Below are 5477 nucleotides of genomic sequence, written 5' to 3'. Positions count from 1 at the left end.
TTAGTACAATTTTGTATTAGAGCTAGTATAAACTTGAGACAGTTATTTTGAGACGGAGGGAGTAATAAGGATGGATGGATTCACAGTAAGCACACAAATGACTGATAATCAACTTGAACTACTCAATGTAATCGGCTATTGAAGTTTTATGTGATAGAGAATAAAATTGTTGGATCACTAGTTGATGTCGATCGCACCCATGTCTCGTGCATAACAAGGATGTGAAGGATTACTAGTCAAATTCAGCCAGTTTCCTCTGAACAGGCTGCCCGAAAAATTCAGCAAAGCCATTGGAACCCAGAATTTTTCTTGGATGTCGAACATGTGGAATTATTGATCTCACGGATTCCTCCATAGATGCAGGTTCTTGCCCGTGAACTGGGGAGATCCGATCAATGGGTGAGCCTAGTCAATTAGAGTGAGATGTTGGCTAGCGTGCGCGTATGGGGAGGTGATGTAAGGCTATGCAGGAAGGGGTAACTCACCGTTGGTCGGGGTCGCAGCCAACGCGAACGCCGATGCTAGACCCCAAGGTAGAACATCAATGTCGCGGTCAAATGACCCAACGACGACGCCCTCTGCGTCCGCGCTGCTACCAACATGGCCACGCAGTGGCACATGTGGTGCTGGCAGAGAGATCCGAGCGGCTTTAGCCGCCTGCTCCTCCTCTGATACCATAGGCCGCCCATGCTGCAGTTTTGCGACGGCAATGGACAACTGCTCGACGCGGCGTTCTAGATCGGGGTGCCACTGGACCAGATCATCCAGCTTGGCGACTGTGGTGTTGATTGCCATGGTGTTGGCGCACAGATCGATGTGGATCGCATCGAGGGAGGTGATGAGCTTCTCGAAGTAGTCTTTGAATGATGGATCCATGTCCGTGATCCGATCGCGGACCAATTTTTAGAGCGAGGTCTCGATGAGATGTGCGAGTGCTCACAAGATCATGGCTTTGAATAATGTTAACAACCCAATGTATATGTCTTGATCTATTACTCTCTCACATATTCAAGTTGTAATTGTAGTTACAACTTGGGGAATACAAGAATTGGGGAAGGAAAGAAGAACATGTAGCCGCCGTTGATGATGTCGTGATCCATTTGATACCCTACTTTTGTTGGTGGGAGTAGCTTGAGTTTTTTTAGACAACTTCTCAAAGCTTTATTACTGCACCAAGTTTAAAGGTAAAAACAAGAGATCACGAGGGGTGCCTAACCATACATGGCGGCTTTCGGTGTCAAAACTGGCGTATCTCGGCTAGGGGGTTCCGAGCTGTGGACCTTGGATCGATGGGTTACATGAGATGAAGGACACAGTTTTTACCCAGGTTCGGGCCCTCTTGAGGAGGTAAAACCCTATGTCCTGCTTCATTACATTGACCGAGATGAGAATTACATAGTTGATCTACCTCGAGATCGTATGAACTAAAACCCTAGATAAGTTAACATGCCTATACGGATGAAATCCTGTGGTTTATACAGTCGAGGACAGATGTGCTGATCTAGCCTACTTAACTTGGATAACACTCCAGTCTATGGAGCTTACTTCATGAACATGAGGTCGTTACGCCATCCAGTCTTCAACAATACGGCCCATTAGGTCGGCCTGTAAGAGATGGGCCGATCGTTTGAGGACCCCTTAGTCTCGGACTCCCTTAGTAGCCCCCGAACTAGCCTCCAATGCAGATATATATGGTCTTCGGAAGCTCCCCGTATCCAGAGTAATCGTCTTGCAAGGCGAGTTCCCTTCACGTTCGGCTAGTTTTGACTTGGTCGTTTGGTGATGTCGTGCCTTTAGAACATCATTGCTTAATCTTAAGGTTTCAAAGCCCGGGTGTGAACAGCTCTTCATCTAACAGCCTTTGTGACAATAGGTCGCGATAGCTAGTTATGACAATATCCGATTCGCGGTTCGAGGCCACTTTCCCATGGGCATGTCCTATCAATGAGGAGATCGTGCCCTGTGTTTAAGGGGATACGAATAACTGTCTCGGTTATCCCGCGTGCATTCGACGAGACAGTCGTTTCGGGAAGTGGTAGGGCTTGCGGCACAATTAAATGGGAACCCTTGGTCTTACGGCCCCCCATAAAAGGGAAAAGGATCCTCAAAGCCACCACATGCATTCTACAATCGACCCCCCCTTTCATTCAACCACCAAGCGCCCAAATCCATTTCATTTTGCATCCTCTCCCAGCCGCCCTTCCCCTAGCTCAGCCATGATTGGGTCGGGCTCCCAAGGTAAGTGGGAGGTCTCATGCGTCTCCGACAAGGATATCCAGGAGTTGAAGCACGTCGGCTATCTCTCGCCAACATTGCCCACCATGCAGTGGAGGAAGGCCAGGTGGTGTCTACACCAAAGCCAGACGAGAGGGTAGTGTTCGTGCCCCACTTCATCCAAGGATTAGGCTTCCCGCTCCACCCCTTTATCAGGGGCCTGATGTTCTTCTATGGATTAGATTTTCATAATCTTGCCTCGAACTCGTTTATGCACATCTCATATTTCATCACCATTTGTGAGGCCTTCCTGCGGGTTCAACTGCACTTTGACCTATGGCTCAAGACTTTCAACATGAAGCCAAAGACGGTCAGCGGCCAACACGCCGACTGCGGAGCCGTTATCAGCAAACTCCCCCGGGTCGAATGGACGGAGGGTACTTTTATTGATACCATCAAAGACTCGCAAAAAGAGTGGTTTTACATTACCAAACCTCGGGAAACAAAATGTTCATCGCCCACCAAGTTCAGATCCAGACCCTCCCAAGAGGCTAACCTCGTGGGTTACAAAAGATCTTGACTGAGGATCAGCCCCAGTGGTGAAGTCGCTACAGAAGTACATCATGCAGATGGGGGAGGCGAAGGTCGAGCTGACCAACATGATTCAGGTCATGCTCCGCCGCCGCGTCCTACCCTGCCAGCATGAGGATACTCTAATATGGTCCCACCAGCTCAGTGACCCCGACACCATGCGCCAGTTCTACCACACGACCCACGAGAAATTATGGAAGGTGTTGTTCAAACCTCAACAGGAATGACCGGCCAAGGAAGAAGATGTCGACTTAGATGTCGATACCCCTCCTTTGAAGGTATGACCGAGCTTTTATACTTATTCAAAAGCTTTAGTTTTTAGCAAGGATCTTATCCTTTCCTCCACTGTCCCTGCAGAGCTAGCTGTACAAGGCCGTGAAAACAAATGGCCCAACTCCCCTACCTGAGGACCCCAGGTCGCCATTGTTGATTTCCTTGCTGGTTGTGGCACCATACTCGTCGCCTGAGAAAAAAGAAAAGAAGAAGAGGGAGACCCGTAGGGGCCTCTGCTCGAGGGGTCATCCGGATACCAAGTTCGAAGACACCCACTCTTACTCCGCCCATGCGAAAGAGGATGTGGAGGACAGGGAGGAGAAAGACTCCCCCAAAACAAGAAAGAGGGTGGCACCGGAGGAGGCTGAGGTGGGCTTGCCTCCTTAGGCCCTGAAGAGACCCAACAGGAGCAAGGTCATCCTATCCTACGACAGCTCGGATTCCTATGAGGACTCCGGGGCTTTTGAGAGGGTTCTATGACGGACCCCCACGATCAAGCCCCTGGCCCAATGGTATGGAATCCAAAATTTGTTCAATGGAGTTATACTGAGCTTTTGTTAATAAACACACATGCGCTTTTCCATGATGCAGCCCTGCCCGAAATCTTCCAACCGGCCAGGTTTCAGATGCGGGTTCACAACTGGCCGATCTAGAGAAGAGCAAGAATGCGTCTCGTACTACTCTTCCCCAGGCCTCGGACGAGGCCGCGGAGGTGATATACCACTAGGCCCCACCGAACACGGGGGACGAGGTGGTGATGGCCGAGGTTCATACGTCGGCCAGCATAGACCAAGAGGTCTCGGCCGAGGTTCATGCCTCGGTCACCAAAACCCAGGAGGTTGATTCCCACCTTGCAACTGAAGAGGGGGGACGCGATTCGTCCGAGTTTCTTCCGGAGACAACTCCAGGGACATCCAGTCCTTCAGCGTCTTCAATGTTGCATCCCCTGAAAGGGAAAGGTGAGACGCTGCCACCGGTGTCTCCCATGACAGCACAGGCTGCGGCGGAGTTGCCTGCAATGATGGAGGAGGCTTTATCTCGCTCATCCATTGCCGATGAACATCTCACCCTTATGGATGTGATTCTACAAAGCATTCAGTCTATTCATAGCGGACTAAAGGAAACCTTCAACGGTTTGCTGGCAGGCTTCAAGGTAAACCATGTAGTGTTAGATTTATTTATAAGATTTTAACTGCCTCATAGGTATAATAGATCCCAAGCCATGGGGGAGTTGACAAACCTAACCGTGGATCAAAAGAACTTATATACATAAAAACAGTCCAGGGACCCTTGAACTATAACAGCTTAGGGGAGTACTTTGGCCAAGTGTCCCATTCCCGATAGCTCGGATGCTTATTAATCAATAACTTGTCTTGCAGGCCTCGTCCTCGGCTATGGCCACCAACACCCTTGAACTTGCTGAGCTTAACCAGAAACTCAAGGTTCTGATGAAGAGCTCAACCATGTGAATAGTCGGCTCGACGAGAAGCGGGGTAATCTCGATGTGTGCCGCTAAGACACTTGTTTTCCTTAATATTTTAGGACCGTCTAGCTTTGGTATATGACTTCTTGATTCCGATTCTGTCAGCATCTATGGACAGAGAATTTGAGAAACTCAAGGCCGAATTGGAGAAGGCCAAGCAAGAGGCCGCCGCTCATAAGATGCTGGGCAAATAGGCGGTCACCAAGCTAAGCTCGCTGAAGGTTGAGAGGGTAGGCACAAGTCTAGAGTGGCTAAGGTCCAGTAGAAGCTTCAAGATGTGAGCGCTAAGTGCGAGGCCTTGGAACAAAAATGCAAGGACCAAGTGGCTGAGCTATCCAAGCTCTCCTCCGGGCTCAAATCGGAACGAGTAGACAGATGGTTTTTCGAAGAAGAAGTGCGCTAAGCCAAGATGATTGTGGATGGTAAGCCATACTTACTACAATGTGGCTTTGGTGGAAATGGGTTTGCCTTTCTTACAAAAATATAACATTCCCGAGGCGCCCTCATGGACCTTCCGTGGAGAGCAGCGGACGCGGCCAAGCACTACGCGGCCCAAGACGGGGACGTCGAGCAGATGCTTTTATGGGCACATTTTCAGACTCCCGAGCCCAACCCCCTTCTCATCTACCAGATGAAACAACACATGGAGTTGCATAGGATAGCAAACCCGGCCATGAAGGACCTATGGAGCCGGTTGTGGCCTGCCGAGCCTCTTCCAAGCACTTACTTTCGCTTAGTGCAGAAGTTGTATGATGTCGTGCCTCAAATCGAGGTCCTGAAGCGCTTTGTTTGCATAGAAGGAGATTGGATGGATTTTGCGAGGACCATGATGCACTGGCCAGGGGTGAAGCCCCTTACGATGTCAACTGCACCTCCGCCTCCTGGAAAGGAGCACACGCATCCCGAGCTTTATTTC

Source organism: Hordeum vulgare, chromosome 3H (assembly GCF_904849725.1).
Source record: "Hordeum vulgare subsp. vulgare chromosome 3H, MorexV3_pseudomolecules_assembly, whole genome shotgun sequence".
In the NCBI taxonomy this organism is placed as follows: domain Eukaryota; kingdom Viridiplantae; phylum Streptophyta; class Magnoliopsida; order Poales; family Poaceae; genus Hordeum; species Hordeum vulgare.
This window is presented reverse-complemented; position numbering follows the sequence as displayed.